This window comes from Caretta caretta, chromosome 1, assembly GCF_965140235.1.
Source record: "Caretta caretta isolate rCarCar2 chromosome 1, rCarCar1.hap1, whole genome shotgun sequence".
In the NCBI taxonomy this organism is placed as follows: Eukaryota; Metazoa; Chordata; order Testudines; family Cheloniidae; genus Caretta; species Caretta caretta.
In genome coordinates this window covers 322,703,815-322,731,328 of record NC_134206.1, presented here as the reverse complement: position 1 = coordinate 322,731,328, position 27,514 = coordinate 322,703,815, and the positions used below count along the sequence as shown (strand labels likewise).

The window sequence follows — 27,514 nt, the reverse complement described above, 5'->3', positions numbered from 1 at the left end:
GTGATATGAAAAAAGGCATGGGAAAGAGAAGAAAACATTTTCATTTGCTATCAATGAGTATGTATTTTTGTTTTTTGGTTTTTTTTACTGTCAAGGTTCCTTCCCCACTTTGAACTCTAGGGTACAAATGTGGGGACTTGCATGAAAACCTCCTAAGCTTACTTTTACCAGCTTAGGTTAAAACTTCCCCAAGGTACAAACTATTTTACCCTTTGCCCTTGGTTTTCCACTGCCACCACCAAACGTTTCTCTGGGTTCCTGAGAAAGCATTGTTTGGAAACGTCTTTCCCCCAAAAAATCCTCCCAACCCTTGCACCCTACTTCTTGGGGAAGGTTTGGTAAAAATCCTCACCAATTTGCATAGGTGACCACAGACCCAAACCCTTGGATCTTAGACCAATGAAAAAAGCATTCATTTCTTGAAAAGAAACATTTTAATAGAAGAAACAGTAAAAAAAAAAAAAGGATCACCTCTGTAAAATCAGAATGATAAATACCTTACAGGGTAATTAGATTCAAAACATAGAGAATCCCTCTAGGCAAAACCTTAGGTTACAAAAAGACACACAGACAGGAATATTCATTCTATTCAGCACAACTTATTTTCTAAGCCATTTAAAGAAATCATAATCTAATGCATATCTAGCTAGATTACTTACTAAGTTCTAAGACTCCATTCCTGTTCTGTCCCCGGCAAAAGCCTCACCCAGACAGACACAGACCCTTTGATGTTCTCCCTCTTCCCAGCTTTTGAAAGTATCTTGTCTCCTCATTGGTCATTTTGGTCAGGTGCCAGTGAGGTTATCCTAGCTTCTTAACCCTTTACAGGTGAAAGGGTTTTTCCTCTGGCCAGGAGGGATTTAAAAGTGGTTAGCCTTCCCTTTATATTTATGACAGTTACACTAATAAAATAATACCAAGAGGATCTTATAAGAGGGATAAGACAAAATGTCACATTTATTGTAAATACAACAGTTAGCATATGCTTTTCAGTCCCACAACATACATACACACACACGCACGCGCGTCCTGCAGATGGTCTTTATAGTTACCAGTCTGTTGGAGCTCAAATCAATCTAATGGCCAGTTAGATTGAGCATGAGTGAGGAGCAGGGCTCTGGTCACAATCCGATGCTCCGAGGCTTTGCAGGACTGAATCCAGAGTTCCATGGCAAAACACCCCATCTTTATAGTTGTAAATTCCCATTTGAGTCCATGCATTTTGCAATGTCATCCTGTAATCATTAGTCCTTCAGTGGTGTTAATCTTGGGGTTTTCTGCTGTTATCATTTATTTGTTGTCTCACCTTCAGGGTGCCTGCCTCACCTCTGAGGTATTCAGTGCTGCTAACATGTTTAACATGGATACAATGGATATTTTCTGATTGTCTCCTGCTGTTTCCAAGTCTCTCACTTTTTCTTGACCATCTGGACATTTGTGATGGCTTTTACACCTTATCTTTTCCTGATGCATGCATTCCTCATTCACACAAACAGTCTCTCACAGAAACCTTCAAAGGTATACAGAATACATTGTAAATTAAACCTTGCTAAATCTTATAACTAAAACAATTCACATTGGGGCTTCAGGCCCTCAACATTTCTCTAATCTATTTATCAGAGACACAATACAAAATCCTGTCTTTTTATAACTGGTCCTAATTGTAATGCATGTGGGAAACAGGATCCCAGTCTCAGACAGTCATTCCTTTCTGTTATTCAAAAAGGGTGGCTGGCAGAATGAAATCAAGGTTTACATCAATTCTTATAGTACAATTATAAAATTTAGCCCTACATTTTTATTTGTTAAAATGAGCCTCAGAAATATTTTATGTCATACTGAAGATATTTAATCATATTTACTATTAGCAGTCAAAAATAATGGGCCTGACTTTCAGAGGAGTTTTGCACCTGCAGCTTCCAGTGTCCTCTGCGGGAGTTGTGGCTGGGTCCATATTTCTGAAACTGAAGCTCAATTCATTTAACCCTCTTGCAATGTCTGTAATGCTAACAATGTCATATTCTCCAGGGAGTACTGATGATACCTGAATTTGTTTATTGAGATGTCCATTTGAGCTCATTCTGGCATCCCTTATGGCTGATCCTTTCAGCTGACTTTTGCACTGTTGTTGATCTGTTGTGATGAGAAGCACCAAAAAATAAAACGTGTATCAGTTCATGCAGTGTCCATCACTTTCATTAATTTCCTAATCCTCCTCTTCCTATCTTGTCTTCCTTCCTTGTTGTTGTTCAGTAGTTTCACCAGTGCCAACCCTATGGTACTTAAACTTTACGTCAAATTTTCAAGAAGTTAGGCACCTAAATAAATGGCCTGAATTTCAAAAGTGCTAAACACCTTCAGCTCTCATTGCCATCTGCATATTGTTGACATTTTAGTCCTTGCTGTATCAGCCCCCCCCTCTTTCCGCCCACCACCAGTGGCTTCACATAGATGTTGAACACAATTGGAGAGAGGATGGATTCCTGTGGGACTACATAACCAAGGACTCTGGAGACAGAGGAGTACCCATCATGACGCTGTCAGTGTGGTCTGAGAGAGATGATTGAAGCAATGTCAACACTGCTCCCCTACCCTCCACCCCATTTCAGAGGAAAAACAGCAGCCACCCTGGCAATTGTATCAGAGAGTTCCAGCCACATGAACAAGGTTCTTTGTGAGGGATCATCCATCAGTTCCTCCACCATTATATTCTTATATTGAACTCATGCTCAGTAATGAACCCTTGAGTGGCTTTGCATAGACAGGTTTCAGAGTAGCAGCCATGTTAGTCTGTATTTGCAAAAAGAAAAGGAGTACTTGTGGCACCTTAGAGACTAACAAATTTATTTGAGCATAAGCTTTCGTGAGCTACAGCTCACTTCATCGGATGCATAGACATTGAACCAAACTCTGTGAATAAATAATTCAATACTATTCTACTACCACTATGTCTGTTGCATGCCCTGGTCTAAAGCATGGCTGAGATGGGTTCTAGGATACTGCCTGTATCTAGATGAAGTAGGAAATAATCTTTGGGGAACTTCTCAGTTAACTTTCTCCAGACTGGAAGTTCACATAATGGGCAGTAGTGGAAGAGGTAGGTAGCAGTAAGCTATGGTTTAAGTAGTGGCTGGACTATGGCATGTTTTAAAGTAGAATGCAGCTTCCTCAGAAAAGATGCTGAGCATCTCGGTTTGTATGGGTCCCAATGCTTATCACTCTCTTTCACTAGGGAATGGATCAGCAATGCAGGTGGCAACTCATATCTCCTCTAAGACTTACTGTTTTGTAAAAATGTCAGGAAAAGTGCTGTGTTTCAGGTCTGTGTCCTGTGAATGATTCCCAGGGTATTGAAAAGCCACCTGATATGCTAGGTCACTTGCTTTGGACACCATGATGTTGATATTTACCAGCTTAACTGGATTGCTGAGCTTGGATGAGATTGGGTCGGAGTGTCCACACTCATTCCTTTTGAGTAGGTTCTAGTAGAATGGTACTGAATTATTTATTCACAGTGTTTGGTTCTGTCTTAGAATCATAGAATCATAGAACTGGAAGGGACCTCGAGGTCATCTAGTCCAGTCCCCTGCACTCATGGCAGGACTAAGTATTATCTAGATCATCCCTGACAGGTTTTTTTCTAACCTGCTCTTAAAAATCTCTAATGATGCTGTCAGGGTTCCCTCCCCACTCTGAACTCTGGTGTACAGATGTGGGGACCCGCATGAAAGACCCCCTAAGCTTATTTCTACCAGCTTAGGTTAAAACTTTTGCAAGGCACAAATCCTTTCCTTGTCCTTGGACAGCATTGCTGCCACCACCAAGTGATTTAGACCAAAATTCAGGAAAAGGGCCACCTGGAGTCCCCATTTCTCCAAAATATTCCCCAAGTCCCTTCATCCCCTTTCCTGGGGTGGCTTGAGAATAATGTGAGTACCGACCAGACCCTTTGTCTCTAGGACACTGAAAATCAAACAGATTCTTAAAGGAAGAACTTTATTTAAAGAAAAAGTAAAAGAATCACACCTTCAAAATCATGATGGAAGGTAAGTTATTTCAGCAGTTATTTCATATTTGCCCAACTCTGGACCATTAATATTTGAGTGTGCCTTTACCAGTGTGTGCCTTTACCTTCCCAACCCCAAGTCTGACATGACCCCAACCATCTGACAGCTACGACCCACAGCCCTATGACCATGAACAGCACAGTGCTCTGCCTTCAACAGAAGAGGGCTAGCAAGAGCTGCCCTGTATCTACTTGTGGCAATATGCCTCACTGTAATACCCAGAATACAGAGCCCTCTGAAAAGGCTGCTCCTATGACAGGGACAAGCAAGCAAAAAAAGCAAAAGCACCGAGGCTGTAGCTGCGTTCCCATCCCACTCCTCTTGTGAACACGTTGATATCGCACTGTCATGCCAACTGTTTTCTTTGACCGTAGACACCAGGCTGTTCTATAAACACTACATTCTGCAACCCTGTACCTGAGGGTGTGAGACTAATTTCACTGTGTACAACCCTTCTCGCTGCTCATGAACGGAATTAGTAGCAATCAGTCTGCCCTGGGAGCCCTGATGTTCAGCTCACTTGGGTGCTAGCTTTAGTTCCCAGCTCCACCGCCTGGTTTTCATTCTTGCACCACTTCCTCTTGCTGAACCCACAGCCCCCTCTCATTTTCACCCTTGTTAGCAGCATTCATTAATTCATGATGCATGTGTTCCCAGGCTAGGGTACTCCATACAACATGAAAAGGGGATACCCTGTTAATCTTTATAGGTACAGATTTATTGTAATGTGTCATGAGTCTGATGAAGACACCTACATCTCATTTTGAGAAGACCAGATGATCTTTCTATAACCATTCTGGCAGGTTTAAGTGTACTGTTATACCAGTAGTGTATCCTTGTATAAGGATTCACTACGGAGATGTTAAGTCTGGTTCTCAAGGAGGCAATATTAGACAGAATGAGCTTTCCACCATCATGTGCATGATTTTGTAATAATTAGGCCCACAAATTTACTTTTCACAGTTGAGCTCACAGTCAGGGTAAGTGAAAGTTGATAAGATGTCACATAATAACCAGTGTTGATGGGAAATGGTACAAAAGAGAGAGAGAGAGACTGATTTAGTTCAAACAAAAAGCTCTATTGATACAATTCAAGGACTGTATTAAGATTATGACTGGTAAACTAGCATAGTGTGAGACTGAAAATCCATAAACCAAAATTGAATAGCTGGAAATTAGTCCTAATTGGTGGACAAAATAATGAAGGGATGGGCTATTCTAACCTGCACTCCCTTATAGTTTTTTTTTGTGGGGGGTCCTTAAGAAAGAGACTTTGGGGACAAAAATTGACTACTGGAGGAGCTTCAGCATCATGGTTACCATCTACCCTATCTCCTGAGACCCACTGGACTTTTGTCATTTTGATCCTGAGAGGTGCCCTGACCAGACCAGGCCAGAAAGAGGGAACCATATGACATGGCCACCTCTACCAGCTTTGGCTGAATACCAAGATATAAGACTTTGTGTTCTTCCCACTTGCATCTTCTTTCCCTTCCCTACCTTATTTCTACTCTTTGCTATCTTTTTTTTCCTTCTGTCTAATAAGAGTCTGGCTTGGATGGCCAAGACTGAATATATTGCAACACTGCTCTAAGCTTGTGATCAGAGAGGCAACTTAAAAGCAATGACCTAAACTGTCCAATGCTGGTATGAGGTTGCTAGGTCTCGGAGTGGCTGATAAGACCAAGTGCTGTGCCCTGTTTTGTGTTTTTTCCAGCACTCAGACTGCAAGTGAGAGTCCACAACAGAGATAGAAGCTCAATTTTCTATCTTTGCTGTTTTTTCCCCTCCTCAGTTGTGTTTACATGTCTTGTTTTGTCCTAGGGGAAACGGGATTGGAGTTTAATAACAGCAGCAGCAATACCAGTCCATCTCAACTAACTTCTTTTCTTTTCCTCCAAATGACAGTGACCACCTTTAAGACCATTTCTTCCTTTCTAAAAACTCTCACAGGTAACAGGAAAGGGAACCAGGGATGCTGTTAAAATGAAAGGGTTAATCTAATACTTTGCATTTCAAATGCTTTAGCTGTTTTTCCTTCTTTTTTATATCTTTAATAATGGGTTAAAAGGACTTTCAATGGTGTGTATGACATGGTAATCAGGCTTAGGTCTCTGGGTATGTCTACACTACACTACAAACCTAATTTGGTCTATATTAGGTCGACTTAAAACCACCACAGCAGTTACTGCAGTGGTGCATGTCCACACTACACTCTTTGGGTCAGTGATGTGTATCATCACCAGGAGTTCTTCCACTGACCTCAGAGGGGCAGTGTGGGGAATTGAGAGCCTGGTCTCTCAGCTCTGCCGGCAGTTCCCTGCTGAGAATCTGGCTGCATCACAGGCTCCAGGGCTCCCCCTGTGGCTTCTTGCCTCCCTGTTCCCCGGGGCTTTTGATCTACTTTTCGGGGCCGAAGGTGAACTTGATGGCTCCACTCTCAATCAGTAAAAACAGGGGTGACTGGCTGGCACGTGGGAGCAATGGTATGATTGGAAAATCTGGCCACAACAGTGATAAACCGCAGCTGATGATCTCTCTCTCTCTCTCTCTCAAACATCATGTTCATGAAATACATGTGCATCCTACTTCTGTAGGGAATATTGTTCATCCTTCAACCACCTTCTCCACCTAGCATGGATGGGAAGTGGGCTGCCTCATGGAATCCCTGCATGCTATTAAATTGTCTCTTTCTCTGCATGTATAAAGTTATATATTGGGGAGCCTTCCTCACCATGGCATTAAGAAAGTCATCTAACTAGTGAGAGACAGCTGACTTGTCTGCTTCCAGTGATGTCTCCAATGATCCTCTAGGAGGACTCAGTAGCTGGTATGCTCAAGGCAGTGATGACCTTACTGCAACCGATAGGATGTGACTCCTGTGTGTGTGACCTTCTTCAGCTCGGCTCATCACACAATGGAGTAAGCATTTACTGGGATGAAATGTTCCTCACTGAAGGCAAGAATGGGGCTCCTTGGTTTATAGATGCTGTTTGGAGGACATTGGTGCCTTTCTGCCTATGCACAAAGATTAAAATTTACCCTCATCTAGAAATGACAGACCCAATTCCCTCTCCCATCCTTGCCTTTGTGAATCTCCTGACTCTTCCTGCCCTGACTTAGCTGTAAAGCCACTTGATCAGCTGTTTTTATTATTATTTTATTTTATTTATTTGCATTGTGGGAGCCCAGTATGGACCAGAGTCCTATTGTGCATGGAATTGTACAAACACATCATAAAAAGATGGTCCCTGCCACAAAAAGCTTATAATTTCTGTATACGGCAAGCAACAAGGCAAGAAAATTATCTTTGCTGTGGCATGTTGAAAGAATACAAGTGGAACAAGATGGGATTTGTCAAGGCCAGAGAAGAGGATGTTGCAATATTTGAGATGTGAGATAATGAGAGCCTGGACAATTTTTAACTGTGTGGATGGAGAGGAAAGCCTGAATCTTAGAGATGTTGTGCAGGAAGAACTTGCAAGATTTAGATATAGTGAGGGTGTGATGATCTAAAGCAGTTGTTCCCAAACTTGTTCCGCCGCTTGTTCGGCAAAAGCCCCTAGCGGGTCGGGCTGGTTTGTTTACCTGCCCCGTCCGCAGGTTCGGCCGATCGCAGCTCCCAGTGGCCCGTGGTTCGCTGTTCCAGGCCAACGGGAGCTGCTGGAAGCGGTGGCCAGTACATCCCTTGGCCCGCGCTGCTTCCAGCAGCTCCCATTGTCCTGGAGCAGCAAACCGCGGCCACTGGGAACTGTGATCGGCCGAAGCTGCGGTAGGTAAACAAATCGGCCCAGCCTGCCTGGGGCTTTCCCTGCACAAGCGGCGGAACAAGTTTGGGAACCACTGATCTAAAGAGAAGGCTGAAGTGAAGACAATGCCCAGATTATTGGCCTGAATGAAAGGGAAGATGGCGGTGTTGACCATGGTTACTGAGAAGGGGTGAGTTGTGGAAGGTCTTAGCTGAAAAGATTAAGAGCTGTGTTTTAGAGCTGTTTGTTCCCACTCTCTCTCTGGGTATCAGAAGCACTTCTGCTCTTCTGTTCCTCCTCCCATTTTCTCTGCAGCACTTGTACTCGTGGGGGTGGGTGGGGCATTTGATCAATTTGGGGAGGTGTTGCTTCATCTGTGTTGTGCTGTGCAACTAATGAGTGGCTGGTGCCTGTGTAGATTACGCTGCACCAAATTTCTTAGGAATGCCACTTACACAATTAAGTTAAGAGCCTCTGGCTGACCATGTGGAGGCCCAGGAGCAATTTTGAAAACCCTGATTAACTGCCAGCCCCTTACCCCTATGGTAGACTTGTCCTCAGTGAGTGCTCAGGCCTCAGAGTACTCCAGAGAATTTCAGCACAACTGAAAAGCTTCAGTGAAAATCCCTTTGGTACCCAAAGCTGTGCCCAGGCTCATTGGGAATGCAGAGCAGATCGCTGGCACTCCTGCAAGCTTCTGAAAACACTGGTAGCAGTATAGACACAGCCATTCGGAAAGAGAGGTATAGGCTGCCTTTGTCCCCAGCGCCCCCCCCCCACCCTTTCATTCTCAGACCCTGCCAGAGCAGACGTGTGTCTGACCAAGTGAAGAAAACAGGGAGGTGCAAGTGCTGGTGCGGAGCTGGGCTTCTGCAATCTTCCTGCGTGCTGCGCTCATATCCCCATGAGATCAGCAGCAGCAGAAGGGGTGAGAGGCTCAGATTCCAAGCTAAGCGAACCTAACGTTTCCATTAATACGACAAATTTAAATAATTACAGAGAAGCTCAATTAACATATTATAGCTAATAAAAAAGAATCTGTTACAACAGAAAAATGACCCTGAACTTGTTTTGGCACTTAACCTATACCATCAAAATGTAATGATATTAAAATCCTGCATTTACGAGCAAAATTGCACAGTTTCTTACTGGCCCTGACACTTAACAGCCATATTGCTGCAAAGATGTGATTTCTAGAATTTCTCACTGTTGATATCACCAGTTCAGCTCCATCACTGGAAGCATTAGTGTACACAGGACTCAAAGCATTCACTGGTGTTGGAAGCACTGTGTTGGCTGTACCCTGTTCACAGCAAGGTCTGCTTAAAATTCCAGCAGCCTCGGGGGCTGTGCCTATGCTAATGTTTCCACCTGTCTACCATTTGGTTACTCAACCACTGGTGGCAAGAGTGGGGAATTTTTTTTAGCAAATTGTATCCTCAAGGTCAAAGAATGCCAAGTACCATTTATATAGTGACTATAGGCCTGTTTCAATTCTACATTTCATAAAATAGGGGGTATTCATCTCTAAACGTATCCAGGTCACTTATATTAGTGTTCCTGGGAGTTATTGACATATATCAGAGGAAGAATATCCCTTACAATTTTCAAAGATATAAAGGGCAGGTAGGGGCCCTGCTCTCACTGAAAGTCAAATGCATAACACCCATTGGTCTCTTTGAAAATCTCCCCAAAATGTCTTTAACAAATAATACTGCTCCACTTGTGATAGTTACTCCTCCTCTCCTGTAAGTAGAATATTTGTTGTTGATTTAATATTTGGAATTATCCTAATATTTCTATGTGAGTAACTACAAATGCCCTTGTAAATGTTAATATAAGACAGAATATACAATCATCAAACTAAATATTTTCAACTCTACAGATGACACACAAAAGTAAATGTACAATATCAAGACCTAGATCTTCTCCCCATTGAAATCATACAAATTTGCTATTGACTTCAGTGGAGTTGGTGGTCCCAGTGGATTCAGTATGTGAAGATATGAGATGTCATGAATTTGTATTTCAAAATAGACTTTGTTCTCCTGAAATGGCAACCAGATCATAGAATCATAGAATATCAGGGTTGGAAGGGACCTCAGGAGGTCATCTAGTCCAACCCCCTGCTCAAAGCAGGACCAATCCCCAATTAAATCATCCCAGCCAGGGCTTTGTCAAGCCTGATCTTAAAAACTTCTAAGGAAGGAGATTCTACCACCTCCCTAGGTAACGCATTCCAGTGTTTCACCACCCTCTTAGTGAAAAAGTTTTTCCTAATATCCAACCTAAACCTCCCCCACTGCAACTTGAGACCATTACTCCTTCTCCTGTCCTCTTCTACCACTGAGAATAGTCTAGAACCATCCTCTCTGGAACCACCTCTCAGGTAGTTGAAAGCAGCTATCAAATCCCCCCTCATTCTTCTCTTCCGCAGGCTAAACAATCCCAGCTCCCTCAGCCTCTCCTCATAACTCATGTGTTCCAGACCCCTAATCATTTTAGTTGCCCTTCGCTGGACTCTCTCCAATTTATCCACATCCTTCTTGTAGAGTGGGGCCCAAAACTGGACACCGTACTCCAGATGAGGCCTCACCAATGTCGAATAGAGGGGAACAATCACGTCCCTCGATCTGCTCACTATGCCCCTACTTATACATCCCAAAATGCCATTGGCCTTCTTGGCAACAAGGGCACACTGCTGACTCATATCCAGCTTCTCGTCCACTGTCACCCCTAGATCCTTTTCCGCAGAACTGCTGCCTAGCCATTCGGTCCCTAGTCTGTAGCTGTGCATTGGGTTCTTCCGTCCTAAGTGCAGGACCCTGCACTTATCCTTATTGAACCTCATCAGATTTCTTTTGGCCCAATCCTCCAATTTGTCTAGGTCCCTCTGTATCCTATCCCTGCCCTCCAGCGTATCTACCACTCCTCCTAGTTTACTATCATCCGCAAATTTGCTGAGAGTGCAATCCACACCATCCTCCAGATCATTTATGAAGATATTGAACAAAACCGGCCCCAGGACCGACCCCTGGGGCTCTCCACTTGACACCGGCTGCCAACTAGACATGGAGCCATTGATCACTACTCGTTGAGCCCGACAATCTAGCCAGCTTTCTACCCACCTTATAGTGCATTCTTCCAGCCCATACTTCCTTAACTTGCTGACAAGAATACTGTGGGAGACCGTGTCAAAAGCTTTGCTAAAGTCAAGAAACAATACATCCACTGCTTTCCCTTCATCCACAGAACCAGTAATCTCATCATAGAAGGCGATTAGATTAGTCAGGCATGACCTTCCCTTGGTGAATCCATGCTGACTGTTCCTGATCACTTTCCTCTCATGTATGTGCTTCAGGATTGATTCTTTGAGGACCTGCTCCATGATTTTTCCAGGGACTGAAGTGAGGCTGACTGGCCTGTAGTTCCCAGGATCCTCCTTCTTCCCTTTTTTAAAGATTGGCACTACATTAGCCTTTTTCCAGTCATCTGGGACTTCCCCCGTTCACCACTAGTTTTCAAAGATTATGGCCAATGGCTCTGCAATCACAGCCGCCAATTCCTTTAGAACTCTCGGATGCAACTTGTCCGGCCCCATGGACTTGTGCACATCCAGCTTTTCTAAATAGTCCCTAACCACCTCTTTCTCCACAGAGGGCTGGCCATCTACTCCCCATGTTGTGATGCCCAGTGCAGCAGTCTGGGAGCTGACCTTGTTAGTGAAGACAGAGGCAAAAAAAGCATTGAGTACATTAGCTTTTTCCACATCCTCTGTCACTAGGTTGCCGCCCTCATTCAGTAAGGGGCCCACACTTTCCTTGGCTTTCTTCTTGTTACCAACATACCTGAAGAAACCCTTCTTGTTACTCTTGACATCTCTTGCTAGCTGCAGCTCCAGGTGCGATTTGGCCCTCCTGATTTCATTCCTACACGCCCGAGCAATATTTTTATACTCTTTCCTGACCATATGTCCAACCTTCCACTTCTTGTAAGCTTCTTTTTTATGTTTAAGATCCGCTAGGATTTCACCGTTAAGCCAAGCTGGTCGCCTGCCATATTTACTATTCTTTCGACTCATCGGGATGGTTTGTCCCTGTAACCTCAACAGGGATTCCTTGAAATACAGCCAGCTCTCCTGGACTCCTTTCCCCTTCATGTTAGTCCCCCAGGGGATCCTACCCATCCATTCCCTGAGGGAGTCGAAGTCTGCTTTCCTGAAGTCCAGGGTCCGTATCCTGCTGCTTACCTTTCTTCCCTGTGTGAGGACCCTGAACTCAACCAACTCATGGTCACTGCCTCCCACCCATCCACTTTTGCTGCCCCCACTAATTCTTCCCAGTTTGTGAGCAGCAGGTCAAGAAAAGCTCCCCCCCAGTTGGCTCCTCTAGCACTTGCACCAGGAAATTGTCCCCTACGCTTTCCAAAAACTTCCTGAATTGTCTATGCACCGCTGTATTGCTCTCTCAGCAGATATCAGGAAAATTAAAGTCACCCATGAGAACCAGGGCGTGCGATCTAGTAGCTTCTGCGAGTTGCCGGAAGAAAGCCTCATCCACCTCATCCCCCTGGTCCGGTGGTCTATAGCAGACTCCCACCACTACATCACTCTTGTTGCTCACACTTCTAAACTTAATCCAGAGACACTCAGGTTTTTCTGCAGTTTCGTACCGGAGCTCTGCGCAGTCATACTGCTCCCTTACATACAGTGCTACTCCCCCACCTTTTCTGCCCTGCCTGTCCTTCCTGAACAGTTTATAACCATCCATGACAGTACTCCAGTCATGTGAGTTATCCCACCAAGTCTCTGTTATTCCAGTCACGTCATAATTCCTTGACATCACCAGGACCTCCAGTTCTCCCTGCTTGTTTCCAAGGCTTTGTGCATTTGTATATAAGCACTTGAGATAACCTGCTGATCGCCCCTCATTCTCAGTATGAGGCAGGAGCCCTCCCCTCACAGACGTTCCTGCCTGCACTTCCTCCCGGTATCCTGCTTTCCCACTTACCTCAGGGCTTTGGTCTCCTTCCCCCGGTGAACCTAGTTTAAAGCCCTCCTCACTAGGTTAGCCAGCCTGCTTGCAAAGATGCTCTTCCCTCTCTTCGTAAGATGGAGCCCGTCTCTGCCCAGCACTCCTCCTTCATGGAACACTATCCCATGGTCAAAGAATCCAAAGCCTTCTCTCCGACACCACCTGCGTAGCCATTCGTTGACTTCCACGATTCGACGGTCCCTACCCAGGCCTTTTCCTTCCACGGGGAGGATGGACGAGAACACCACTTGCGCCTGAAACTCCTTTATCCTTCTTCCCAGAGCCACGTAGTCCGCAGTGATCTGCTCAAGGTCATTCTTGGCAGTATCATTGGTGCCCACGTGGAGAAGCAGGAAGGGGTAGCGATCCGAGGGCTTGATGAGTCTCGGCAGTCTCTCCGTCACATCGCGAATCTTAGTCCCTGGCAAGCAGCAGACTTCTCGGTTTTCCCGGTCAGGGCGGCAGATAGATGACTCAGTCCCCCGGAGGAGAGAGTCCCCGACCACCACCACCCGCCTCCTTCTCTTGGGTGCGGTGGTCATGGAACCCCCAATCTCAGGACAGTGCATCTCATGCCTTCCAACCAGCGGAGTCTCCTTTTGCTTTCTCCCCCCAGACATATCATCTGGTGCACTCTCCACAATGGTACCTGTGGAGAGAACATGAAAGCGGTTAGTTACCTGTGTCTGCGTTGCTGGAACCCAGACATTCCCCCTTCTTCTTCTGGAGGTCAAGCTTCTTCACTGGCCTCTTGGCTCCGCTCTGCAACCTGCTCTAAATCTTTAGAGCTTTGTGCCCGTAGAAGCATATCCTGACTTTTGTCCAGAAAATCCTCAGATTCTCGTATGCAACGCAGGGTCGTTATCTGTTGAAACAGCTGATAACCATAGTCGTGCTTTTATAGGCATCTTCTGAAGAGAATAGATAGTATTTTAAAAAGTTTTCAATTTTATAGCCTGAACAGAAATTAATTGACTAGACAAAACTGGTTTCATGAACACCCTTTGTTTTCCATTGTATTCTAGTCTGATCCTGGCTCTCTGATGAAGTCTTCATTGTTGAAAAGGTATGCTGCTGAGGCTGAGAGTTTGAGTGCTGATGTACAGAAAGGAAGTAGCTTTATTTAGAACAGCATCAAAGAAGTTGAACAGAGAACTGTGTTCTCTATAAATTTTACTAAGCCTCTGTGGTGTATTGAAAACTGCATTAAAATGGTAAGCGATCACTTTAAATCCGATGGGGGTTTTCCTGATCTTGCTTGCAGGCTCTGGGGGGCTCTGTAGGAAAGTGTGTAATCTGGGGGTCTCAGCAGTCAGTGTGCAAAGAACCAGCATAAAGGAAGGTAGGGTAAGTTGTGCTTCTCTGCCAAAGGGGAGGTCTACACTGCAGTTGGAACCGTGCCTCTCAGCCTGAGTAGACAGACTCGCACTAGTTTTGCTTGAGCTAGCAAGCTAAAATTATACATTGCATCTTTGGAGGGGGAGGAAGGGGAGGACTTGGGCTCGCCCTCAAGTCCAAGCCTGCCCCTCCCCTGGTCTGAGCTTGGGTGGCTAGCTTGAGCCACTACCTGTGCTGCAATGTCCATGCTGATATTTTTAGTGTGCTAGCTTGAGGGACGCTAGAGCAAGTCTGTGTAGCCAGACTGGGAGGCTTGCTCTCAGCTGCAGTGTAGGTGTAGTACAGTGAACCCACAGGGAGCAGCTTGCTTTGTTTCTCTCTGCATTGTGGGTCTCATGTGTTACAGTTCAGAATTCCATGCAATAAAGCAGTGTTACGTTGCAGCCTTCCAACAAGAGTATTTTGTGGCTTTCTCTAACTTCTCTGCATGTCTGCTGTGAACATAACATGTCCCAATGTGCCTCCTCTCTCATTTTTACTGAGCCTGACATTGTGCAAACAGATGTTTTCACTACAATCTGGGCTGCAACTGAAGGCAGGGCTTATTTGCAGTATAATCATTTAAAATTATATTTGAAGCGTTACACACTTTTTCCTTACAGTGATTTTTTTTTCTGTTTAGTTTTGCTTAGAGCATTTTTTTTAACAAGCTACTGTAGAATCTTTCAACAAGCTTGCAAGCTCAATAGCTTTTTGTAATAGATTGGGTCACTGCTGATATTTGATTTAACGCACAATCTCTTTCCAAAAATCTCAGCAGCCTACGGTCCTGCAAACGTTTCAGCATGTGAAACTTTAAACATATGAGCTCTATTGAAGCCAGTGCATTTACTCACTCAAATATGCTTTGCAGGTTTGAGGGCTTGGTTCTCAAGGGCTGCAACAAGTACTTTGCTTTCCTGCTCACCTGAGAAATACATGTAGTTGTTTTTTTTTTTTAAAAATTGTCGTTTAAGAGAATTTTAGGTGATTTTTTCCAGAATATTAATTTGACCCTCCTCATTTAATTTGTTGGTTTTAATTTATATTTTTAAAAATTTGGGAAGAAAATCATTTTCTATTTTTGAGACTGGGTTTATAATCAGGTATCTTTTAATTGCTCTCTAATTGATAGTTTCAAAAATAGAGATAAAAATCCATAATCTGCAGAGCTATATTTCTATTTTCCAGTTTCTGTTAAAAAAATCTCTGAGAAACATTTAAAATAATATCTAGATCTGGAAAAAGAATTAAAAGTGTGCTTCTGTGAAATCTGCAGCACGATTCTGGATAAAAGTATAATTACATAAAACTAATGCATGAGAAAGAGAGCCAATTACCAGTCTAACTCCTATAATTATACATATGATAAATATCACTCCTTCTCTTGGCATGTCAAAAAGGTGACTCACGAGGTACAACAACCACCTGCTTTTATAAATGGAAATAATGCAGTGTTGTAGGCAATAGATGACTTATTTTTATTTATGTAGAAGGTTTTTTAATACCATTCATCAGCCTTTGTATTGAAATGTTCCACATTTATTAGAATTGTGATGCACATATAAGTTTCATGCTCACCACTTACCACATGCTTCTTCCTTTTAACACTGATCACCCCCACTCCACTCAGGTTTCAGTTTTATTCTGATTTTTATGTGTACTTTTTCTGGCAGTAATATGCTCCAGTGCCAAGTTTAACAGTGGCAGGGTACCTGCTCAGCTCCATAGTTGCATTCCGTTCTGTGTTTTCTTCCAGTATTGCAATGATCTTAAAGTTTCTGCAACTGCAAAATTGAGAGCAAGCCCAGAGGATGATGTGATGCTCATGTGTGTCCATCAGCCACAGAAACGGTGGCCTTGGAAGTCTAATTTTAATCCTCGGACTGTATCTTTAATCAGCAGTTGAATAGCATGGGGGAATTACTACATTGAAGAGAGGTAAGATGGTTTGTTACATTCCTGGACTACCCATGCTGGTGGTATTTCAAAGTGCTGCTGAGCAGACACCTGCTTAGTTAGCTGTTAATATAACCTTCTTACTTTCTTTAACATTAAAGGTTAGCACTTCAAGAGGCAAGGCTGTGGAGACTGGAGTTTTGAAAGAGTGTCCTACCATGTACATTACCCTGCAATGTTGTACAAGGTTATTTGTTTGAGGTACTGTGGTAAATATACTGGATAGCTCCTTTGTGGTTGGGATAGCAACCAGAGCACAGTTGCTTTATATAAGGAGGGCAGATATAACACTCAGTCCCGCAAAAAGCTGGGCACTCTAGCGCTGATCCATCAAAGAACTTAAGCATATGTTCAACTTTAAGCATGTGAATAAATTCCCTTGACTTCAAAGGGACTATGGAGAGGCTTAAAATTTAACAATTTCTTAAGTGCTTTGGTGGATCAGGACTTACGTACTTAGCATCTTGCAAAATTGATTCCTAAAAATCTACCACTAACAGTACAAAAGAAAAGTTAAGGGTAGGGATTCTAATGAATCTTGAATCTGGAGAAGAAAGACCGGAAAAAAAAAAAGAAAAGAAAAAAAGAGGAACAGTCAAATTGGGTAAAAAGATCCTCCCTCTTAAAAAGGAAGAAAAATGTAAACTTGGTTCTAAAATTAGTATGAAGCCAATGGAGATCTTGCAGGGTGTATGTATATATTTGTGGAAAGACAATATGGGGATATTTATGAATTTAAAAGAGACGTGAGACAAATCTGAAGTTTTAAAAGCAAACTCACACTAAACCTAAAAATGTGAAGGAGAGTAGCATCTATGCTATGTGTAACATGGAAACCAGATTGGAAATTATCAGGAAGAGCACTAAAAGAGAGGAATAGAAAGGAGTGCTGAATCTAGTGTGGAATGTGCTACAAAATGAAACATCTTTAAAAAATATAATGAAGAAAAGTTTCAAATTCTTCTTACTTACCAATCAAGAAAGGAGCAAAGAGTGTGACATTAGGTGACAGAAGATGGCATGATCAGAGGAAAGAAGGTAACACCTGTGTAAGCAGAGTCAGGATGAGCTCTACCCTGACATCTGGTGATGAGTTATGGTGGGTTGTGGAAAAGAACTTCAGGGGCTGATGTCATTTGCATAGGCACACCCACCCCGCCTAGATGGTCACTTTGGCTGTTGTGGGATCCCCAGTTTCTCTGTTACTGGGGCAGGAAGAATAAAGTGTTGTTATCCTGATTATGTGAATCAAGGACAGTGGAACTGTACTTGGATTTTTGTTATGATGGAGGGACTCGCCATCAACTAAGTAGCACTCACTAGGCAAGGGACATGGGTTCCAAAACTCAGTGAATGGAGAGAAGCATTTGTATCTTGTGGTATGGGCTCCTTCTGAGGGCCCTAAATACCAACTGCACCTCCTCCTCTCTCCACTGTGTAATAGCAGAGCTAATTTTGATTCCACTAGGAGTCTGGTAACAGATTGCAGCGCTGAATTCACTTTGGGCCAGTGGTGCACCAGCACTAGGGCTCCCCTACTATGAGCTGAAATCACTGAGTACTGTGTTAAGTAGTAGGGGGCCTGAAGATATATTGGTGAGCGGCTCGCAGGATGGCTACCAGAGAGGAGCAGCTGGCGGAGCGGCTCGCAGGATGACTGGTGGAGAGGAGTGGCTGGCGGTGAAGGCAGCAGCAGAAATCCACAGAGAGGCAGGGCAGTTGGCTGTCAGCGCATGTAAGGTGCCCCCCCCCCCATTTCCACACAGGCTGGGGGAGTTAAAACTCTGCAGAAGAACTTTTGAATTCTGGACTCACCAAGGACAGAGACGGAGACTTTGGGTTGCTGGACTTTGGGGTTGTTGGACTTTTGGGACTTTGGGTGACTTTTGGGTTGCTGGACTCAAGAACCACAGGGAAAGGACGTGGCCCAATTTGCTTGGGGTGGGTTTTTGCTCATGGTTTCTGTTATGAATCCTGTTGGTGTTTTCCCAACAAAATGCCACATTGTTTCTCTCTGTTATTAAAAGGCTTTTGCTACACTCAGACTGTGCTTGTGAGAGGGGAAGTATTGCCTCTTAGAGGCGCCCGGGGGTGTGGTATATATATTTGTCCCAGGTCACTGGGTGGGGGCTCGAGCCGATTTTGCATTGTGTTATTGGAACGGAACTCCTAGATACTGAACCCGGCCCTTGTTGCTGCCAACTCTGACAAGCAGAAGGGTTAAACCTGTAATAGTATCTGCAGTGTAGAAGTGGGATTGCACAGACTGAAATGATTTCCTCACAAAAGGTCAGAGGGGGGATTTTTGGAGATCTCAGTGGACAATCTGTCAGCTGTTGCTTTTCAACTTTTCAGTGTATATTAAGATAAAAAGATGTGACATCATTCTATCAAGGTGACCTAGAGACAGGGAAAGTTGGACAGGTTTTGAGGCAGACATTTAAATTGTGTTTTGGGAAAGGATTAATTAGCAAATGCAGTCTTTAGCAATGCAGTTTGATGTATCAAAAGTCTTGAAGTTAACATTGCAAGGTACTGATGATGGTAATGGGTTTACTGTCTGCTTTATACTGCCATCCACCACGGATGTATCTGAGCACCTTCCACGTAAAACTGATACCAATATCAAGGCCCCTGGTGCACTTCATGGGGAGTCCAGCATTCCTTCCTTTTCCGAGTCAAAACTCTGTTTGGGGTCCTTTTTCAAAAGCTATGTTAAGCTCAATTTCATGCAGACATTTTATTCAGATTCAGTTTGCACTGTTCCAAAGCCCCAGACATACCCTGGGGTACTTCTGGGTTCCTGGCTTCCCTTCAGACTGTCAGGTACATTATTAAGGACTGAGGGCTTCCTGGGCTTCCAGATTCCCTGAGAGCCTGCCAAGGGTGTCTACCACGGAGCTGAGGACTTTGGAAGCCCTGGAAGCTGCAGACTGAGGGTATGGCTACACTGTAGTGTGACAAGGGCTCTGAAACATGTTTAAGCTCAACCCCCACCTCTGTCCACACACACAGTCCTCTGACATATCCCTGCATCCCCTCAGAACATGGGCTTACTGGCTCGTCCGGGTGCATAGGTATGAGTTCATGTTCTGTGACCAAGACCACCCACTTTGCAGTGAGGATGCAGCTAAAGCTCATGTTGCCAGTTTGGGACACTGACCAGACTTTTGTTATCCTGAGAAGTTCCTTTGGCACTATTCAGTGGTGGGCAGACATAGCACTGGCATGAATCATGTCAATTTCAGTCAGCAGCTGCTAGAGTTTCCAGGGTCCCCAGCTCTTTTGCAGCCTGCCAAGTGGGCAGCTGGCTATGCAGAGGCACATATTTCATTTTGGGGACATCCCATTGTGTCTAGGGTGACCAGACAGCAAATGTGAAAAATCGGGACGGGGATGGGGGGGTAATAGGAGCCTGTATAAGAAAAAGATCCAAAAATCAGGACTGCCCCTATAAAATCGGGACATTTGGTCACCCTGATTGTGTCACAAAATATTGAGGGATTCCAGTTCCATGAAAATGTTTGCTTTTTGGCTTTATTCAAGTTTATTAGTTTATTCACCAAAAAATTCAGTTGCAATTGATTTGAAACTATTCCTGAATTTGACATGAATTTGCTGAATAATTTTTTCTCTGGCGTGGAAGTGGGGGCTAGTTTCACCAAGCTAGAGATGTGTTGCGGTGCCCACCTTATAACTTTTAGTCCAGTGGTTAGGGTGTTTGTGTGGGAGGCCTAGGTTTGAATTGCTGCGGTGGAGCAGCGACTCGAACCCGGGGGTCTCCCCTCTCAGGCTATTCTGGGGTAGAGATTCTCTCACTCTCTCCTCATGAAGTTGTTCCACTTTGTATAAAATACTGGAATAGTCATTGGGTCAGTGACAGCAAGTGTGACAATGACTCTCTAGCCTCATGGTTAGGTCACTCATGTGGGATAGGGGAGACCTGGTTCAAATTGCTTCAGCAGAGTTGGGATTTGAACCTGGGGCTCCCACAGGGAGTACCTGAACCACTGGGCTAAAAATTATAAGGTAGGCACCACCACTCATCACCGGTACTTCTTCCTTTTCAGGCCAAAGGTGTGAGGGATATTCTTTAAAAAGTGGAGTTAAATCCTAGTGAGGCAAATAGAAAGGAACATAAACCCTGGCAAGGGAAGTGTAAAAATATGATAAGGAAGGCTAACAAAGAATTTGAAGAACAGTTAGCCAAGGACTCAAAAAGTAATAGCACATTTTTTTTAAGTACATCAGAAGCAGGAAGCCTGCTAAACAGTCAGTGGGGCCACTGGACGGTCAAGATGCTAAAAGAGCACTCAAGGGTGATAAGGCCATTGCGGAGAAACTAAATGAATTCTTTGCATTGATCTTCATGGCTGAGGATGTGAGGGAGAGTCCCAAACCTGAGCCATTCTTTTTAGGTGATAGATCTGAGGCACTGTCCCAGATCGAGGTGCCATTAGAGGAGGGTTTGGAACAAACTGATAAATTAAACAGGAATAAGTCACCAGGACCAGATGGTATTCACCCAAGAGTTCTGAAGGAACTCAAATGTGAAATTACAGAACTACTAACTGTGGTTTGTAATCTATCATTTAAATCAGCTTCTATACCAAATGACTGGAGGATAGCTAATGTGACACCAATTTTTAAAAGGGCTCCAGAGGTGATCACAGCAATTACAGGTCAGTAAGCCTGACTTCAGGACCAGGCAAACTGGTTGAAACTATAATAAAAAATAATTGTCAGACACATAGATTAACATAATTTTTGGGGAAGAGTCAACATGTTTTTTGTAAAAGGAAATCATATGTCGCCAGTCTACTAGAATTCTTTGAGGGGGTCAACAAGCATGTGGACAAGGGGAATCTAGTGCATATAGTGTACTTAGATTTTCAGAAAGCTTTTGACAAGGTTCCTCACCAAAGGCTCTTAAGCAAAGTAAGCTGTCATGGGATAAGAGAGAAGGTCCTCTCATGGATCAGTAACTGTTTAAAAGATTGGAAACAAAGAGTAGGAATAAATGGTCAGTTTTCAGAATGGAGAGAGGTAAGTAGTGGTGTCCCCTCACGGGTCTGAACTGAGACCAGACCTATTCAACATACTCATAAATGATCTGGAAAAAGGGGTAAACAGTGAGGTGGCAAAATTTGCAGATGACACAAAGCTACTCAAGATAGTTAAGTCCCAAGCAGACTGCGAAGAGCTACAAAGGGATCTCACAAAACTGGGTGACTGGGCAACAAAATGGCACATGGAATTAAGTGTTGATAAATGCAAAGTAATGTACATTGGAAAACATAATCCTAAATATACATATAAAATGATGGGGTTACCATTTAAGAAAGAGATCTTGAAGTCATTGTGGGAATGGGTGACAGGAGATGGATCACTTGATGATTGTGTGTTCTGTTCATTCCCTCCAGGGCACCTGGTGTTGGCAACTGTCAGAAGACTGGATACTAGGCTAGATGGACCTTTGGTCTGACCCAGTATGGCTGTTCTTATATATAGCATCACAGATCCTACCACCAAATAACAGCCATCCGTTTTTACAGGGACTGCTATTGGTCATGTCTAAGTTGTCTTAGAAGCTCCAGGATTGGCCAATGGCTGAATAAGCACATCCCATAAAAGATATCCCCAGGCAGAAGAGAGTATCGTCCTGTTCCACTCCACCCTCCTTCCCTTCAGTTAATTGGCTATGTGAGGTGTTAGTCTCTTAGTTATACTGATTACATGGCCTTATATACTGCCCATCAAGTTATTGTGGCTTTCACGGTTGGGATCATTCACTTGTGTGAATACAGGTGGACTTCGACAGTTGATAATTGTTATTTATTATTATTTGTATTAAAGTTGCACATGAAGGCCCCAGTCAGAGATCAAAGCCCCATTATGCTAGGCACCACACAAGCACAGAACAAATACTTGATCCCTGACCCAAAGTGCTTACTGTCTTAATGGTTATTACACAGGAATCTTTAGGTAGTTGGTCTTGGCGGCAGAGGTTAGTCTGCTTTCAGTTGAGACAGGATTAGTGCAGGGGAGGCTGTGTGTGTGGGGGGGGGTCCTGCTGATCTTGTGGACCTGAAACCTTCAGATAATATTAATTTCTGTGAATTAGTGATCAACCTTTTCTCTCAGTTAAGGGGCTGGTTTCGCAAGAAATCTCAAACTATTATTGTAACCTGCACAGGGCTGCAAAAATATTCAAACAAATATTTGTAGATTTTTTTAATGAATTCACCAAGCCGTAATAGTTAGCGAAAATATCTGACCACTTGAAGTATCATGCATGTCAACTTTAAAAACTCTGCAGTCCTTGTAATTAACATATGGGGAATGATTGTTATTCATATTTACTATTTGTATTATAGTAGCATCTGAAGGACCCAGCTAAGATCAGGATCCATTGAATAGGCCGAAACATATAGTAAGAGACTGTCTTTGCCTGTATGTCAGACAAAGGAAGTGTATATTATCCACTTTTTACAAATGGGAACCGAAGTACACAGGGGGAAAGTGACTTTACTAAGGCTGCATAAGTGACTGGTTTTAGAGGCAGTAGTCCTGGGAATTAACTTTCATGGGGGTAAGACTGCTGTGCTGCTCGGCCTTTTTTTTCCCCTCTGAACTCTGATTGGCTGGTTGTTTTTCATCTATTACTTGGCCAGCTCTTTTTGTGTGTGTGTGTGTGTGTGTGAGCTTGGTTTCTGGGGTTTGTATGAAAACATTTTTCACCCTGGACGGCAAAATGCCCTGGCTCTCCTGGTCACACAAGAACTGTGGCAAGGCCAGGTGTTGAACCCATATCTCCCATGTCCCAGGTCAGCCCCTTAACCGCACACTATCCTCCTTCTCTCTGCCTGTTCTCTCCCTTTCAGTTTAGCTCCAAGCCAGTTCTCTTCTGCCTCTTTGCCTCATACTACCATCACTCATTGTTACCTGCTAGTCTATATCTGAACCGTTTAATTTTTATTAAACTATTTTTTCCCTTGGTTCAAAGACCTAGTGTTGTTCAGTTCATCTTAATTTTTTTTCACTCCATAGCAAATTGCTTTCTTGCTAAAGAAGATATTTTTTGCTTGACTGAAACCTGGCATGCTGCTTCTGATCATTTTTTCCCATTCTGAATCTACTCATCCAAATAATGCTTTTCTAGAAGAGTATCACCCGCTGGCCTTGGTGGAACGGTGATGTTAATTTTATCCCAGTTCTGGGCCATATCTCCAGCTGGTGTAAATCTTCATAGCTCCTTTAAAATCCATTGGAGCTATGATGATTTACACCAGTTGAGGAGCCCCCCAACCCCTCTGTATTCACAGTTTCTTCCATTAGCTTCAGTAATTTCTGTGCACACCTTATTCTCTTGTCCTAGATTCCCACATAGCCACATTGCCCATCTACTTCTACCCTCTTTTCCTTGCTGAATTTACTGACTGCAGTATTTTTCTGAGCCTGCAGTTTTCTATTTGTTGTTTTACTCTTGCTATAGACATTAATATCCATTCTCAAGCCCCTTTTTTATTTTTCCCTTTCAAACTCCAGAAGTTTCATCCAATCTTGCAAGCCTCTTTCATAAGTGTGGCCATATTCTTGACCTTGTCACATGTTGTTTTTTTTATAAGAGCACAGGAGTTGCCAAATCATAAAACAATCAATGATTCATCTGGCCTGGTAGCCTTTCAGAGAGGGCAGGAGGCTCATAGTACACCGATACAGCAGCTCAATATTATGTCATGGGAAGTAAATCCTCTTTGACCCCAGCACTGATCAGTTTATAATCTGAGAATTCATAGCCTTTATTATTTTTATCTTAACTAGTCTTCTTACCTGCATTTTCTCCTGGTTATGCATGTGTATTTGATCCTTGTTGAATCTTAGTAAGAGTTTTGCCTTTGTAACATTGTGTGGCAATGAATTCCATAAATTAAATGTATGTTGTGTAAAGGATGATATTTTCAACACCAGTGAAAAGTTTACTCCTAAAATAAATCCATAATTTACCTACAAATAAACAACAACTAAAACGTGTTTATGTTGTGTTTTGCTTTAAGCAGGACCTTCCAATGAGATGCTGTTTTCCTTAGCTTTGGTGCTGCCTTTGTCCACTACTCTCAATTTCTTTAGTTTTGCTCAGATGTTAACTGTTTGCCGACCCTGCCTTTTTGTTTTTGCCAGCAGCATTGATTGATTCCATACTTCAGCCTCATCCAAATGCATCCAGCTGGAGTCGGGGTCCATAATTAGCCTGACAAAACTGCACTGCTTTGTCTCGTGTCAGTTCGGTCTCTTAGAAGCCTTTCACCAATTGCATCCCATAAAAGTCTGCTTACGAAACAGGGGAATCTCTGAAATTTCCCAAATGACAAGAGCAGTTGCTTAGGGATATATATGCCGTGTTTCTTTAAATCTATAGCAGGAAGCTATGCAGGAGGGAATATGAGGAAGGTTCTAAAGCAAAAGCTCTACAGGGAGTCAGTGAGAGAGGCCATAGCTTTAGGGAGGATACTGTTTTCCTTAAGAAGACCCCTTATTCAGCGTTGGAGGTATAACCTTCTGCCAGGTGGCAGTGACCAGGGCTGGGTTCATACTATGTCTAGGGGCCTGTTCCAAACCAGATAAAACATATAGTTCCAGCTAAAACTTTATTTTCTCCCAGGTATTAGGAACTTAATATATAAATGCCCTCGTCACCTTTAAAGGTAGCTCTTCTCCATTCACAAGCCCTTGGGAATATGATACCACAAGTACTTTTTATTTGGGCAAAACACAGGTACCACCTATGTTCCAACAAATAAAAATTAGTAAAACCTAGTGTGTGGGAGCATGGCCAACTCCACAGTCCCCATTAGCAGCTGTCTGGCTTGCTGACACCCAGAACTCTTACCATACAACATCCCCTCACCTGAAATCTTCACTCACAAATCTAAATAGGCTCAGTGATACTTGAATGGGCATCGGTGTTGGCTCTTCTTCTCCTGTCCTTTCCAGTGCAGCAAAGCATGCATCACCTGGTCTAGCCTCATGAATTGGCTCCGTTAGCTCATCTCTTGCCTGGCCTGGCCTCTGAGAAGTTAGCTCTATCTGCTCAGCTGCTGTCTGGTCCCACAAAGTCAGTTCCATCATCATTGGTCTGAACGGGTTTTGCAAAGTCAGCAAAGTCATCACCATCCGTCTGTCACTGCCATTTCACTCGCCCTCCCTGGTGCCAGGTGAGCTTTACATACAGCACAGGATCTGTGTGGGAAACTCAGAGCAAGGCAAGATTCTAGGACAGAGCCCCAGCTTTCTTGGACAAAGCCTCTCAGCTTAGCTTGTTGAATTTGGGTTCCTGGACCCATTCAGAATCCCCTTCCTGTTAGCTCAAGTTAACAAACTTTCTACAGGGTATATGCTACCCAATGCATGTGCCCTTTCATTAACAGTTACACAAATAGACCACTATAGTTCATGAAATCGGAAAATGAACTGCAGATAATACAGCACTACACACAATATGGAAGTATGGGTAGAAAAATGATTATTTATGTAAACTAAGCCTGCCAGTAGCTAGACTTTCCCCTTTCTCCTATAAGGGAAAGCAGAGTTCCATCCCCCTCAGCTTTCCAGCTCTGGGGCTTATAGAAGAAAGAGATTCTTTACCTTTGTAACATGAATCAGCTTTTAAGCTTTAGGAAAGTGAATCAAATTCTTCAATGGTCTCCTTTCCCTCTTGCATGCTCAGTCTGAACAAGTGACACCCAAAACTTTCCTTCTCTGTAGTACTACAGAATGCTTTACATTGTTCCTTTACAGCATTAGTGTATGGCTGTCTCCTCTTTCCCGTAAGGAATTTGATACTCTGATACACTCAGGTCCTAGCAACAGTAGGTAGCAGAACTACTTGCCCCTCTATTACATGGACTTTGATAGCCTTCATGTACAGAAGAAGGTGGTGCTTAAACATTATCCATGCTGCTTCCATGTTTCCTATCAACCACAGCTCTATCAGAGCTTTCAGTAACTGCGTTTTACTGACTGGAAGCCAAGGTGTTGGAAACTTCAGACACCAGGTGTTGTTTTAAAACAAAACCTTGTTGATTAGAGAAGCACCCAGAGAGACCAGCTGCATACAACCGAACCGAGGAGATCTAGCTGGCTTATTCCAGCCTGAATGAAACAGCTTCTCGTGGTCACACACACACTCTAGAGTGCTTCTTGTGTGTTGAACTGAACACCACTCATGATTCAGCATGATGGATAATTGCTCTCTAAATGTAGGTAGCATATGTAGACATTCATTTTGGTCACCTAATACAACTAGTGGGGAAACCTTTCCCTGTTTGATATATCCGCTCTACCCACCTGAACACATGTGATGCTAAATTCATATTGTTATATCTTTGAAATAGAGATTGTGTAAAAAAGAAAAGTATGCTCTTTAAAGAAACACTAACCTGTTATGTGTCTGAATGGTAGCTCATATTCGCGCTTTCAATGCTTCCTAGGCTGAAGAAACAGTTTACTCTTGAATGCTCAGCAATTGTTTCAACCCTGGCAGATTAGATAAAGACAAGAGAATGGAAGGATATTAAATCCACAGAGAGCTGTGGTGAGGATTCTAAGTAAATGAAAAACCCTTTATTGATAATCAATACATAGAGGATTCTGAACTCCCACATAATCAGCAACCCTTATACTCACCCCATCCATAGAATGCTAATGGAGGAGAGAATTCCTCCAAAACAGAAGTTAGACACTAAGCCTGCTATTAAAATAATTACAAATCTTTAATGCAGGGAAACAAAAAGTTGTTTGCAGTCTTTAATTTGCAGCTAAGATGCACACTATTTTCCTGTTTCCATAGTAACAGAAAATGTATGTATTTTCTTGAAGTGAGAAGGTAACTGCTTCTCTGTAAAGCAGTGAGAACCAATGAATGAAAGGATATAGGTTAAGTTATAATATTCAAAATCTCATTTAATTGTAATAAAAGGATTTTTCATGTAAAAGAGCCCCTGTGTCAGACTGGCAATATGCTGCAAGATCCTGGACAAATCTTGTGGAATTAAGATGAATGTTATTGAATTAAGTTAAACACAATTGAATCAGGTTGAATACCTTTGGGGTCCATTATATTAAAATGCAATTGTGTATGTGGTGTTGTGGAATTGTATGTAACTCTTCTAGGAAGAAGGGGATGCTAATGTAATTCCTCCAGTTATCAGCCCCTGTGAAGCTACCCCAGGAGAGGTTCACATAGACTACTTCAAATTGGATTATCCAAAGATCAACAGACAGAGAAGGGATTTTTGGATAAAGAGCCTGGTTTTAAACAGGCTTAGGT

At 43.2% G+C, this 27,514-nt stretch overlaps 1 long non-coding RNA gene across 1 annotated transcript; it reads right to left on the bottom strand.

Annotated features, from left to right (window-relative positions):
- Window positions 1–1,015: 1,015 nt before the first annotated feature.
- Window positions 1,016–26,936, bottom strand: LOC142070933 (uncharacterized). Its single transcript, XR_012666861.1, has 3 exons — window positions 26,872–26,936; window positions 26,625–26,721; window positions 1,016–2,133 (listed from the first exon to the last, which is right to left on the bottom strand). It is a non-coding gene; the product is annotated as an uncharacterized LOC142070933 (long non-coding RNA).
- Window positions 26,937–27,514: the final 578 nt, after the last annotated feature.